The following is a 14,777-nucleotide window of genomic DNA, read 5'->3' as shown; positions in this document are numbered from 1 at the left end:
CCAGTGGACCACTTGTAATATCTGGAATATTCAATAAGGGAACAGTCTAAGGCAGACAGAGTAATAGCTTACCAAATTGCAAGTTCCTTTTGTAGTCACAGAAGTACTTTTTCATCTCTAGTCAACACTAGACCGTTATTTTGTCTGCAGCATTGCTTAGCGTTTCTTTACAATCCAGGTATCCCTGTGAGAAACTCATATGTAGATCCTGTCCTGCTCTTCCAACTCATGCAGAATGAAGGTATAACACACCAAAACCTCAAGCAATTGCATGAAAGATCAAAGTTTTCCAACAAACCTTTCATAGATAAGGCAAGAAATCCCATGTTTCTATTATAAATGATCCTTGACTGTCTAGGTTTAGTTCTGAGACAGGCTGAGGAGCTGCTTCATAGTGGGGTCTTCTGCGAATCATCCTGATTATATGTATTTACTGCAGTACTGGTATCCTCTTCAATGTATGGTGGCATGGCCTATTATTCTATCCTGTCATAACAGGCATATGAGCATATCCTTGAAAAAGTAAATCTATAGCATGGAATGGGGTTATTCACATGTTTAGAGTTAGATGCATGCCAAAATACTTTGCTCTCTCAGGGTCATGTGTTTTTTCTCTCTTTGCGTAGGAACATAGTGGGTAATTTTGCATGTGGTGGGATTTCAAACATCCTGTTTGAAGTGCTGGGTGCTTTTCTAGGCACTTTTAAACTACAAAGGACCAGTTATAAAGTTGCTTTATCAAAGTCACTAATACATAAAGACAGAGTTCTTGATAATATCCTTACCCCAGTGAATTCACTCGATAAGAAAAGTCAACCAGAATATCCAGAAGAAGTCACAGTGGACATGAGATGTTAGTGGAATGAAGAACTTAGAACTGGGAGACAGACAACAGGAAAATTAAAATATTTCCTCAGTTTGAAAGTTTTGATATCTGGTGTAAACCCATTCCCATCCACTCTCAGCAATCTTTAACAGATGTGCTGCAAACCGGTCTTCTTTCACCTCCCGTGCCTGCTATAGACATCCAAATTTCTGACAGTTACAATGCAGCAATGCCTGAGGAGATATCACTGTTGTCCAGAAAAATTAGGAAAAGTAATTGTCATGGCATGTGGAGCTGTGGCCATAAGCCCTCTTCTAACCTGTGTGCTGCCCCTTCCAGCCCATGCCCAAGGCACCGGTGGCCTCCTGCCAGAGGTTACCCCGCAACATAGCTGTTAGCAGACACCTTTATATGATCACTCCCTGACCTGTCTCCATCAGAATGAGCTGAATTACTTAAACTATTTAATCATGTTACTGGAAATGGGCTAGGGAGTGATCACACAAGCAACAACAAGCTGGTGGAGGTGGAAGTCTCTTTAGCCAGTAGAGATGTTCTAGGAAGAGCACTTGTCTACAATCTCAAGTACTAAACCTGAAGTAATACTTGTAAATGTTTTTATCTTTAATGGCCAGCATTGTCTCTATCCAGGAATTTTTATTATCCCTATCCTGATCTATTTACACCCAAAGCCCCGACAGCCTTTCTTGTGCCCGCTTTCCTAGTCTGTAGGCAGGCACTGTGCCTGCCCCCCGTGCTTGCCCCTCGCGTTGTTGTCAGCGAGACCCGCATGGCCAACAGTAAATACCTCTGCAGGAATGTTCTGCAAATTAAGCAGGATGGGAGCTCCAGGATACAAGTTGCATTGGTGGGAGCATAACAGAAAATGTAATTGATTCACCTAATTACAAGGTCCCTCACCCTTATTTGCGGGCTAGTAGCACTGAGTGCATCTTGTAATATTGACTCTCTTCTCCAAGCTATTCTCTATCTATTCTCAGTTTTTTCAGAAATTCAGGGGATTCAAATGGGATTTATATCAGTCCATTAGCAATTAGGAGGGGGGCGGGGGAAGTGCCTTCATGAGGAATCCAACCCCATCACTAATGAGTGTTTCTTTTGAAAGCCTAGGAAGCTTCTCAGGCAGAGCTGCCTTTGGGAGAGTGATTAGTGTCCTTTGATGGACTAACATCTTGAAACCCCATAGAATCATAGAATCATAGAATGGTTTGGGTTGGAAGGGACCTTAAAGATCATCTAGTTCCAACCCCCCTGCCATGGACAGGGACACCCTCCACTAGACCACATTGCCCAAAGCCTCATCCAGCCTGGCCTTGAACACTTCCAGGGAGGGGGCATCCGCAACCTCTCTGGGCAACCTGTTCCAGTGCCTCACCACCCTCACAGTAAAGAATTTCTTTCTAACATCTAATCTAAATCTACCCTCTTTCAGCCTAAACCCATTCCCCCTTGTCCTGTCACTACACTCCCTCATAAACAGCTCCTCACCATCTTTCCTGTAGGCCCCTTCAGGTACTGGAAGGCCGCAATTAGATCTCCCCAGAGCCTTCTCTTCTCCAGGCTGAACAACCCCAACTCTCTCAGCCTGTCCTCATAGGAGAGGACATATTCTAGGACATATATTTCTCTTTATGTTCTGGCATGAATTGGATGATTTTTTTTTTTTTTTCTCCCACAGAAAGAGAGTTTTAAGCTATATGGCCTCCATCACCTAGTCTTATGGCTTCAAACATATATAAAAATTACCTAGAATTTCTTGCAAATGGTGCTTCACAGTTTTTGGATTCTTTTAACTTAAGGTTTCATAAAAATCAGATCAGTAAATAATTTTTGAATGAAAATCGGGTGTCATTCAAATCTGGTAATCTGGAATTGTGTTTTCCTGGGGCTAACATTAACATATTCTGTTCTCGAATGTGCTCCTCTCATTTCACTATGTTGTTTTCACTGTTTTATAAAAGCATTTTTACACTCTGAATTAAATTTAGAGGAAACTAACACTGATCTTTGGTGTGAAATGTGTTTGCTTGTTTAGGACTGTCTGCACTATGAAAGGAAACTTCCATGTATGTTGTGTATCAGTAAATTCATGCTTTGTGAACTGGGTACGTGCTAACAGCCCAAGTATTAAAGAGCTTGTCTTCTGTAAAAAAACGGAGTTCTGAGCTTTCAAAGAATATGGATTTTCCTGCACCAAGTTAGATTTCCTCTATTGTATTTTATGTGACAGTTCCATTAAAAAAATAGCAATGACAGTGTCTTTGCCACCATTGACTGATTATCAGGGAAGAGAATGAAAGGAAAAAGACCCCATATATGAAATATGTCAGTCATGTCAAAGACACCACTAAAAGATATGCAAATGCTATCCTTTCTGTAGGAAGTAGTGCAAATTATATAAAATAGAACAAAATTGTAGTTAAGACGTCCTTCTTAGACCAAAGTAATTTATTTCAAATCATTGTTCTTTTTTATCCTATGACATGCTCTGATAAATTACCACCTCTTCCTTTATATTACCACTTCTCAGAAATATCCTTGCCAATTGTAGTATCCATTTCTCCCTTATTTTAATTTCCTTCTTAGATATTCATGCAGTCATAGTCCCATAACCTTTTTACTAGGAAGACTCCTTTACCCCTGTTGATATAAAAAGGGAACAAAAATAATATATCAGGTTTCACTCGCTCCTTCTTTAAAAGTTCCCTGTATCATTTTAGTTTACTATCACCTTTTGGTTTGTGTTTTTACATACACTGCCTGAAAAGTACCACAATAAAGCTGAGAGACTACTATGGGCGCACTGTATTACAAGCAAATCTTCTTCATCACTCTGTCCACGTCATCTGATGTGACACTGAGAAAAGGAATAAAGAAAAGAAAATAGCAATGAACAGTATGAAAGTACTAATTAATAAAAGCGAACAACCTCAGTAAAAATTACCTTAGCCCCCAGCATTGACTCTTCATGGGTTTGGATTGAAATTCTCTGCAAAGCAGCACAGACCATCTTTCTTAGTGTCACAGTTCGTTTTCCAGCTCGTCACATGAATAGTCGTGAGAGGATACATAACCTCCTCATAACACTTCTGCCTGCGTTGGCCTTTTAACGGGACAATAAGCCCATTCACTAACAAAGGAGTAAAACCAGGCTGATGGCTCACGCTCTCTCTCTTCAGAGAATAATTCAAAAAGGTTCAGACTTTTCCTCGGTTTATGCAGCCAGAGCAGCTGTCAGAGATCCTCCAAAGGACCTGGAAATGAGCTGATGTCCTTTGGGGCTACAGCCTCATTCCAAAGCATATATCAGAAGCAAACTGTGGGTTTTGAGACTGCTTGGCAACAAGTTTAACAAGTATTGCAGACAAATACTTTTCAATCACTAAGCAACTGAGATGCTACAAATATTGAGCCAGGTCAAGAACCTAATTTTGCTCTTTATTAATTCAGAAGAGCAGTTCCAGGCTCTACTTCTGCAAATGTCTTTCTTACTTTATAAAAACTCCTAATCTTAATGGTACTTCAGCAGTATCTGACATGAGCACTGCATTTTCCAAACTGGTAAGGATTTAATGCCTTACAGGAAGGTAATTAATAAATCCTGTGACTCTACAAGCATAACACACTTTTTCCTGTAGTAAGAAGCTTGAATTAATTTTTTGTATTTATTGAAGAGCATTAATGAATATGACTCTCTACGACATTTCCAGGAAAGGTGGAACAGAACAAGAAAAGGTCCATTTTCTGTAAACAGACATTAGTTCATAAATAGTTTCAGCAAAGAGAACAGTTTGTCCATTCTTCTCCTGAGAAGTGGGGTGGAATTGTCATTGCTAACCTAATCCCTACAGCTCAGCCCAGCTGCCTTGCGTCACAAAATGTATCTGAAAAGCCACGCTGTACCGAGCTGCCTGCTTGCTCTCTATATTTGTGCTGGAAAATCAACAGAGGAAGCCACGCTCAGGGAACTAGCTGGGACTTCTGGACCTCATGAAGCCCATGTGCAGGAAAGGACGATGACAGAGAGCAGGACAACTTCAAGAAGCTTCAGAAATCTCAGAAAAAATAAAGTCACATTTGAAAAATGTACCGAAGTAGAACATAATTCCAACTACTCAAGAGCTATGAAAACTGTCACAGACATCTGACCCAACTGTGGACACAGAACTTGTGCTCTTTGAGCTTCCCGTTATAGAATAGTGGCCTCTAAGGATACATTTGTTCTCGTACAGCAAACAGCAGCAGAGTTTGGTCTCCTGCCATGAAGGCAAGTGGCACGGTTTGACCGTATCCACATTATTAACCTTTCCTTGCTTCCCACAAGCGGCTTCGTCCACACTGCCTGGGTGAGGGCAAGCGCTGGCTGGTCTGCGCCTGACCCACACTGGGGACCATCCTAGCAAGCTGGCAAGAAAGACAACTGTGACCCTGAACGTGAGCCATGGCCTCTCCCTGCTAAGTCTAATAGAGACATAGACAGTGTGTAAGTTTACTCTGAGGTACTTTACTTCTGTGTATACTTTAATTTGCTTCACTGGAATTACCCAGGCAAATAAGCTCATGTAGAGGCATAAAAATTTTTAGGATTATGGCCTATGTGGATCTTTTAAACTGATGGCAGATTATAAGCAGCTCACAGTGTGTGAAGACATCGTGCGCTTTGGTTTTTGTCAGTCCTCTTGCAGTTGCCAGAGTTTTCAAATCTAACATTTTTTATTTGTCATTTAAACTTGGGAATGAATTAAAAGGAGTTAGGAGGAGGAAAGGATTCTTTGCTGAAGAAAACATAAATGGAAAAAGTCATATAAAATGAAAGAGATAAAGGATATCTAAATAGAGATGTAAGAGGAGAGAAAAAACATCTGGGAGGCTGACTATTCAGTGACTTCAATCCACATTAAATTGTCAGGCAATCAATCACACTGTATAAAATTCATGAGGTTGGTAATTCCTTTCTATATAACCACCCAACAGCATAATTCATTAGTACAGTGTCATACCCTCCCCAACTATTATCTGATTCACTCCATAGTCTATCTGAAATGTAATATCTGAGTTCAACTTGCACAAACCCTGCAAAAAGCTACTCAACCATTTTTACTTACACATAAACAGATTAAAGCTGTGTTTTCTTCTTATGTTCTGTTTCTACAGCTCTGGTAGCAAACTAGTTTGCTGTGACCATTACTCTAATACTTGAAGTATGATTGCACTTAGAAATTCTTATGCAGATTGGGCTCAGTGGTGTTAGTAAACAAAGCGAAGGGAAGAGAGTCCCTGAACCATAAAAAGTTTACAAGCCAAGGAGATGTGCCAGGCAAAGGGAAGCAGAGAGGAAGCACAATGCTCATGAGTACCCAACTTTAAAGAACAAGAAATAACTTCCCTGCCAGTCGCAAACAAAATCCATCCCAATGTTCAGGTCCTAGTCCAGCGCTGAAATCAAAAGCTGCTTATGCAGCCATGGAATTAGTCCAAAAAATGATGTTGAAGTGAGTAATATGGACTTTGCAGAAAGCACATTTCAGACTGTGCTTCATAGGAATCCCAGTTTTGAGAGTTACGATCAGGAATTAAGGAATAGAATATAATTCTCCTGAGTGGCAAAAATCGTGCATGTGCTGTACAACTTCTCCCCACAGTTGAGCCCTGGCGCGTTAACGCCGGTCACGCAGCATCAGCTGCGCTTCCCTGCACCACACCTCTGCTGCAGAGACAGCGTCTCACCTCCCTGCTGAGCTGCGAGCTCCGGCACAGGAGAGGTAGCACTGTAAACCAGAAATATACTCCGTATTCCCTCTGTCCCTCCATATACAACCACGCTGAGTCCTCAGCACTGAAGCCCTGGGCGAGAGCTGGGTGCGGGGAGGGCGAAGCCGGGAGCGTGAGCCATGCACTGCCTGCCCCCGCGGTGCTGTGCACCTGAGCATGGGAGGCACAGAGGCCCCGGCACTGCTGCCAGCCTCCCTCCTGCATCCCACGTAATAGCAGAGGGGAAGGGAGTGACACAAGACAACAGAAAGAAGGACTGCCAGCTGGTTTATGGTACAGACCTCCCCCTTCTTTGATGTCCCAGACCTACAGTGCTGCTGGGAATGGAGGGGGCAGGGAAGAAGATCAGGCTGTGGGTGGGAGACTCACCCAGAAGAGCCTGGAAACCACGGATGCAATGAATTCTTAGTAACAAAGCATAAAAAGAAAGATTATCTTCAGAAATCACTAAGCAAATAAATTTTGGACGGAGAAGAAATACAATAAATTCACAGACAATTCAACAGTAAGGGGAAAATGTAATTTCTTTTGTTTTTCCTCAGCAATCATTTGTCTGACTTTGTTCAGTACAGGCACTTCTGCAAATAGCATTTACCAATTATCTTTGGTCAACAAGATCAATCACACAGCCTTCGTCTTTTTCTAAGTCTGGCTCTGCAAATTCTCTTAATCTGCAAGTAATTTGAGAAAGCTTAATTTTCTACTATTAAAGCAAGCCCAGTGTCTCTGTAGTGTACATTTTAGACTATGAGAGCTTCCCATCAGAGGAATAATTTCAGTTCAAAATTTGCACATCTTGCCGTTGTTTCTACATTTCATTTTGTGATAGAAATGAGAGAAGGGAGTGTGCCCATTTGAGAGCTCTCCTCTGAAAAATTCAGGTTACAGAGAAAGCAAGGTCTCTGCGCTAAATTACACTTTCTTGTCCTTTTAAGGTAGGTCTTCATACCCACTAAAGTGAGAAACAGGCTACTTTCCCTCCCAGCTAGGGATGGTTGTGTGGTTGTGCATGCACAAACATGCACAGTGTCCAAAAAGGGATCTACAGCAGCCCAGGCTCTGCGTCAGCCGTGTGCTGGCCCCACCGTAATGCAGCCATTGCTGCTCCTGCCTCCAGCTTTCTTCAGGTTGAAGCCTGAAGTCCTGTCTGCAAAAGAGAGCACGTGAACAGAGGGAAAAAATTATTAAGCAGATTTTTCTCCTGAAAAGTGCATTTTGCAAAAAAAGCTGAAAGGCTTCACATTTGCTTCAGTGAAAGCCCCAAATGGGAAGATTTTAAAATCCTGGGCAGCAGTTCTGGTGCAAAGGAGCTGGTTGCCTGGTGCCAGGTCAGTCCGGTCCAAGTCCCTGCTCGTGACTGAGGTCAGAGGAGATGTCACACCCCACTCATCAGGCAAGTGACTCATGGAGCTCCTCAGCTCTGCTTATCTGTATCCCATGAGCTGTGACAAGCTCTTACGCCCATCCCTTGCATGGGAGCCATCGTTTCTAGCAGGCTTGACAAAACACTTGTTGAGGTAGATATACCAGGCTGTCACACGCTGCATTTCCTCACGATTTGCAATCCAAGCAGCTGTGGAGTGTTTTGTTTGTGGGGTAAAATTGGGAGCCCTACACTCGAGTGCCAGGGCTTTTTCAAACTCTGTATTTGTGTTTCCAGGGAGGTAAACATGAAATACCCTCTTCAGTCTCTCAGCTTGTGCAACTGGCATGAGTGACACGCGGCAAAAACCTGAGCTAGCACATGGCAAATATAGAAATCTCTTTTCAGATTTGAAGAGACCAAAATATTTACTGCTCTCTTTTTTTGTGAAAAAATAACAGAAACAAGAGGTGGATAAAAGATTTCTGAAGAAGGCATGCAACAGTCCTGAAAGTGCCGTGATTAAGTGTGTTTCAGTGTCATTTTTCTTCTAGGCAAATGGTTTATTTATTAAAAGGCACCAGAGCTATGCTGGTCACTCATTTACCAGTGCAATGCACTGACCAAGCTCCTTTATTCAGGTGCGCTTCATCCTTTCAGCACCACCAGTAAACCCTAATATATTTTTACTAGAAAACATAGAAATCATCCCAATTAAGTCCTCACTTTTCATAAGCAGTACTTGGGAGATCACTGTATGACTACGTAAAAACTCCTTTAGTTTTAATCAGCTTCCCAGGCACAGGCTGGCAGGATGCTGCACGTCTATTTTGCTTATTTCTACAAGTGCAGAAAAATTTTTAACATAGACATTGTGGGTAACACTCTGAAATAATAAAAGGCATGGGTAAGATTCCTGCAAACCTGAGGCTGTGGTGGGATGTTTGGCATTTCACCAAGCGTTGAACTTTCTGATAGCCTCTGAGCCATGAATCAGTGCCAGTTGGGAGACTGTTCTGGGAAGTATCCATGCTACCTGTCTCTGTTCCTCCTCTCCCCCCTGTGACCCCCTCTGGGCTAGAGGAGCGCTAGGCTAGGTGAACTAATCCATGGTGGACCTTCAGTGTACACGTGAGTGAGGCAGAAGCTAGCAGAGTTCTCCCATGTATTCGATGGTCCCTTGTCCCCACTCCCACCGGCCACAGCTGCCTGTACCGAATTTCCTTCTACCAGCCATCAAGGTACTCGGCATGGATGGTAGTCGGCACTCTGCGTCCTTGGGCAGCCACAAATCCCAGCCCAAATTATTTCTGTGGCACGTGCACAAAATATTGCAACAGAGCAGAGAAATAAATCTTTCTTTTCTTGTCTCAGAGAGCTCCAGAGTCACTCGGACATCCTTCCTCACCTAGGACTATGCTTCAGGCTTCAGTGAACGGTCCCGTCTACTAATAAATTTGTTCATGTGTGCCCGGCATAGTTAATATTGTTGTGAAGTAGGAGGATTTCTTAGTTTATGGACAATCCCCTGGGCTCCTCTAGGATCAAAAAATGGATTCTCTTTCAAAAAACGTAACATAGAAGAGGAAGGCAGTCCCCTACAGCATGCAGCACTGTCAGAAAAGCGTTAACTCCTAAGGACGCCTGTCTACTCAGCACTCAGTGCCACTTGCCACGGCGTTCTTGGAGCAACGGCCTTACAGCCAGGCTCTGTACAAAACGCTGTGCTGCTTCACTGGGATGCAGAGCCTGGCAGGAACGCGCCTAAACCAGACTGCCTTGGATGTTGGCAGCCATAGGACTGTGCTGGTTCAGAGTTCAGTGCAGGCTACAAAGCCCACCCTAAGCAAGGCGGCAGCTTCTGGCTGAGCGCTTTGCTGGCACAGCAACCCCAGCAGCAGCAAGCGAGCTCGCTCTTTGTGTTGCTTTGGGGTCCGGGCCATTGCCACAAGTTACGGTCACAGCAGCCACCGCAATGTATATGTACATTGAGGGGTTGACACTGTCCAAAGGCAGTGGGTGGTATTCATCCCTTCCATACCCCTCTGCGGGGAGCCACCTCGGAGCATGAGGGTTACATTAACGAGTCATCCCTCTTAAGATGCAGTCATCTCTTCAAAGATCGTTTTGGCTTTCTGAGTCACCCTTTCCTTGGATGATTCTGACTCAGAGCAGGGGAAGTGTGAAACGTGCCTGCTAAAATGCATTTTTTTTTTCCTGATAAGATGGAGAGTCCACTCCCACAAAAACAGACTGAATTTTTTTTCTTGAACTATTGATAAATGTGCAGAAGAAGGATCTCACTGAACGTCCTGGCAACTAAAGTAATCAGCTTTTCTGTATAAATTGAGCTGCTAGCATCACACTGGAAAGGGGTTTCAGTAATCAAGTGATAGCTTGCAGCTAAATATGACTTGATTAGATATATAATCTGGTCCAGATGAAGCTGGGAGCTCTCCCACTGTTTTATTCATGCAATTCCTACATGCAGACATTGGGTCACTGATTCTGTATTCTGATGCAAAACAGCACCATAAAGACACAGCTTGTAGAGTCAGCTACAGAGGACAGGTGTTAATCTTGATATTAAAGGCTGATTTTTCTGCAGTGATTTGAAAGGCATAACATATGCATATGGGGCACCTCAGCTGAATGAGTCTCGAAGCACTGTGACAATTTTCCAGAGAAACAATTCCAGAAGGGATCTGACTCACCCACCCTGCTTGGCACTTTGGAAATATTTTTTAGATTTAGAGATGCAGCACAGCCCAGTTGTTAGGAAATGGTCCAGGGAGTCACTCTCCTTCCTTCCCATGAGGACATACCACAGTCTAGCCCTGAAGTTAGGTTGGTTTGAATAAAAAAATCTCAGGGCCAAAGTCTGCCAGCCACCTTGCTTGCACCACCCACTTACAGGGAAAGATACAGATCAGGGTGAATTAATGTGACAGAATTGGACCGTAAATTAACTTCTGATGTACTAAAATGTTCTAGTGTAAACAGAAGTCTTCCAGGGACTCTGACAAGGGCAAGGTAGAGGCTATTTCTAAATGCAATAGTCAGTAGTAGAGATACATAGTTTGTCATTCCTGAAACTTGATGCTTGAATTTATCTCAGCTAGAAGTTCAGGCCTGGTTCAAAGGAAAGAACTTTTTCATCACCCTGAGTAGGGTTGTTTAAGATCCTTTTCCTTGCCTCCCACGTGATATAACCCTTCATACCATGTGCACATCCTACTTGGATGGAGGCAATAAAACCAAACAAACCATGAAATCTTGTTGAGTTCAAAAACATCTTTCCGGTATTATGCTGAACTCTGTGAGACATTATCGCTGGAGTGAAAGTCCGAAAACATGTTTCCTGTGTCTCTTAAGTACCAAACACAGATTAGACATTTCCTTGGAAATCAGAATATGTAAGTCAAATTCTATCTTTGGATGCAATGCTGCAATCAAAGAAGACATGGCAAAACAAAGAAGTAAACAAGTTTTTCAATCGAGTTTAAAGTGTGCATTATTTATTACAAAATTTAAAAAAGTAATTCAGTAATCAATAGCTATGTTAGTTTCTGCCATTTATGTAAATGAAGGAAGACTTTACAGAGTCTTAGTTCTACTGGCATAAATAATTGACTCTGGTGAAAAAAATGCCTTTTACATGAGTGTGAACTTGCCAGAAGACCTGAGGATGCTCCAGCCTTCCCAATGACACGTGCCATACCCACCTAGCTGTGCTGTCCCATTTCCCCTTCCCAAGTGTTCTCCATAATGAAGCTCCCGTGTTTTTAAACTGCGATTTAGTGCAGGTTATATAAGAATAGCTGTACTGGGGCAAGAGGAAGATTTATTTAGTTCAATATCTTGTCTCTGGCCAAAAGTGAATGTCTAGCAAACAGTATAAAAAAAAACCCCAAGCAAGCACATGGTGGTAATTCATCAGAACGCTTTCCAGCCTTTAGGGGCTTTGTGAGCCAGAAGTTGTGTCCTCAAATGTAATAGCTCTTCATCAATTGCTCTTGAATTTTGGTAAACTTGAAACATCCAGAACATCCTATTGCAGAACTACTCTACAGTTAAAATTCGTGTTGGGTGACGAGCCACCTCCTCTTCTTTATTCTAAACCTATCATATAAGCAAGAGGTTCCTATCCATTCTCTTCATGGCACTTATTAGTTTATAGATTTCTGTTGTATTTTCCCTTCACTTATCTGTTTTTGCAAACTGAAGAATCCTAACTTATTTGCTCCTTGCATGGAAGCCACTGCATAATTTTGATCATTCTTGTGACCTGCCTCTGGATCTTTTCCAATGGCACTGTATATCCTTGAGCCGGGGAGAGCAGACTGCTGCACAGTACTCTAGGTGCGGGTGACGCATGCCTTTGTTTATGCAATGGCATCACAATGTCTTGTTCTTTTTATTCCATTCTTAACAATTCTTAGCATTTTATTTCATTTATTTTATTTTATTTTTATTGGTACTGAGCATCAAACTGACATTTCCACAGAGCTACATACTACAGGCCCAAGAACTTGGCAAGATATACATTTTTGTCATGACTATATAGTAGTGACCACAGTGAGGTGCTGGATGTTCCAGGGTTTCTGTGGGTCTCTCAAGTACAAATGAATACTTTCCACTCAGCAATGACATATACATGACTATAGTACATGTGGGTTGGTATGTAAAGTGGAGAAGAATCTGAACAGACAAGTATTCATCTCACTTTGCCTTTAAAAATCATATCACATATATCTACTGTATATGGCAGCTTGTACATACTTTATTTTTCTTAAAACACAAAAATAGCATGAGACATTTTGAAAAGCTAGTTCATGTACTTTTTCCAAGTTTCACAGATAATCTGGATTTCTGGTTTTACAAGAAAGCCTTTTTCCTCTTTTCAAACATGTTGCTATGTAACAAATTCAAATACATTATCTAAAACAGATTTTCAAGGCAAGAAATTTTTTTGTTATAAAATATGACAATTCTACGCAAAGTCTGTTTTTTCTTTCTTTAGAAGAAGAAAAATACTTTCCAAAGCAGCCAGGGAAACATTCTTGTTTAAAAGGACTGCATGCAGCTGTAACATATATAGCGATGGATTTGTTCCTAATGGATTGAGTGGACTCCGTGGTAGTCCATTACCCATCATTACCAAACACTTAAAATCAAGAAGCAGTCCAAGATTTTAAATGGATCTTCAAACTCCAACAAAAGCACCTAAACACACCAGTTGATTACTAACCTGATTATATTTCAGTGGAGGAGATGGGACACAAGTGATTAAACACCAAAGTGCTTTTAAACACAATGCAGTTAACACGTAATTCCGATAAATGTCTGGCTGACTACAATATTTTACAGCAGAGGACACAGTCTTTTGGTTTTGTGGATCACGGGCTCTCTTTGATGTCCCACAGCTATTCTCACAGGGCAGCTCAGAAACCGTTCCATTTTAATCCATTCTGATTAATGCCACAAAACGAGTTTTCCTGACACCGGTAATTTTGCTCTGCTGGGGAGTGATTGAAGAGGATGGGCTGTCATCCCAGCCCAGCAAATCACTGGCAGCCTGCTACAACAAAGAGTTAACCATCTTCTTCAGCAAAAGAGATGAAACTGTAACTTGTTTTCTTTTAATTAACTCCTCACTAGATTGCTCCAGGTCCTCCTGGCACCCCCCAGCTCAGCTCCAAGACAATAGCAGTGCTCCCAGCTAGGGTAGGATTTTGGAGCACTCAAGTTTCCTGGGAGTAGCCGTGCTCTGCGTGAGTCAGGTCACGCTTTTCTCACACTGGCTGAGAACGCTTTTGGAGAGACTGATTGTAGGCATAAGGCAAGTCGAACACATCCGAAGTTATTTAGACAGACTCAGCATGCTGGTGAGTCTGGATGACCAGCAAAGATAACATATCAGCCGCTGTTCATAATGAATTCCTTCCTCTGGGTTTACTTTCCACTCATTACCCTCTTGGTTTTCTGAGTTTAGCACGACTGCCTCAGGGCTCCCAATACTATTTAGTTTATGTCCTTACGTGGGCTTGGTTGCTCTTTTCCACACAGTGCATTCTTAGACTGTGGGGCAAACCACAAGGCTTATGAATGAGCTTTTAACGCTGCTATATTATTAGTACACGACCGTATAGGAACATTGCAGTGGTGCCAGGAGCTGGATCCAGAGAGGGGTCTGTGGTGAGGACTCCTGCACAGGCTGCTCTTCCACAGTGCTCTGCACATCCAGAGCCTTCTGTACACGTTAAATAGAGGAGGTTAATGCAGACAGTGCAAATGTTTCCTGGCGGGGACAGACACCAGCCCACATCAAATAAAAACGCAGGAGGGACTTTCAGGAAGGAAGTGAAGGTAGGTACTGGAGTACAACCTGTGTCCTCCTAGAAAATCTACAAAAAAACATGGAAAATATGCTTATAAGGATTTAAACTCATAGAAGAACATAGAACTAGTAGGTAAAGTGTGGCAGTATCATGGCTGGTTGGGCCTGCTATTCAGTGCGGTGAAGGGACTGAGCAGGCAGTCTGTCTGGGCATGCGCTACCGCTACTGAATAGATCAGGGTTTGGACAAAATTTGTCATTAGTTTATAGCGGTGCAAACTTATCTCCCTCTCTCTCTGAAGTGATGCTGATAAAGATGAAAACAAAACCAGATGCCCAAATGAAAGGATAATGTAGATCTTGTTCAGATAAGAAAAAGTACAGTTCTTTATACACAAGGAGAAGGTGTTCAGCTAGTGTGATGATTTCTCCCCATAAACAGATATAAACCATGT

General features: G+C 42.3%; 1 protein-coding gene and 1 long non-coding RNA gene across 5 annotated transcripts in view; both read right to left on the bottom strand.

The window, feature by feature from the left end:
• SPATA13 (spermatogenesis associated 13) overlaps positions 1–14,777 on the bottom strand; it is a 165,181-nt gene that overhangs the window by 117,116 nt on the left and 33,288 nt on the right. The gene's annotated exons all lie outside the window — the stretch shown is intronic.
• On the bottom strand, positions 3,299–3,933 carry LOC129207552 (uncharacterized). The gene is made up of 3 exons (XR_008577475.1): positions 3,792–3,933; positions 3,579–3,704; positions 3,299–3,487 (listed from the first exon to the last, which is right to left on the bottom strand). It is a non-coding gene; the product is annotated as an uncharacterized LOC129207552 (long non-coding RNA).

The sequence above is a fragment of the Grus americana genome, chromosome 1, assembly GCF_028858705.1.
Source record: "Grus americana isolate bGruAme1 chromosome 1, bGruAme1.mat, whole genome shotgun sequence".
NCBI lineage: Eukaryota > Metazoa > Chordata > Aves > Gruiformes > Gruidae > Grus > Grus americana.
Note: the sequence above shows the minus strand (reverse complement) of the source record. Positions and strands in the feature narration are given on the sequence as shown.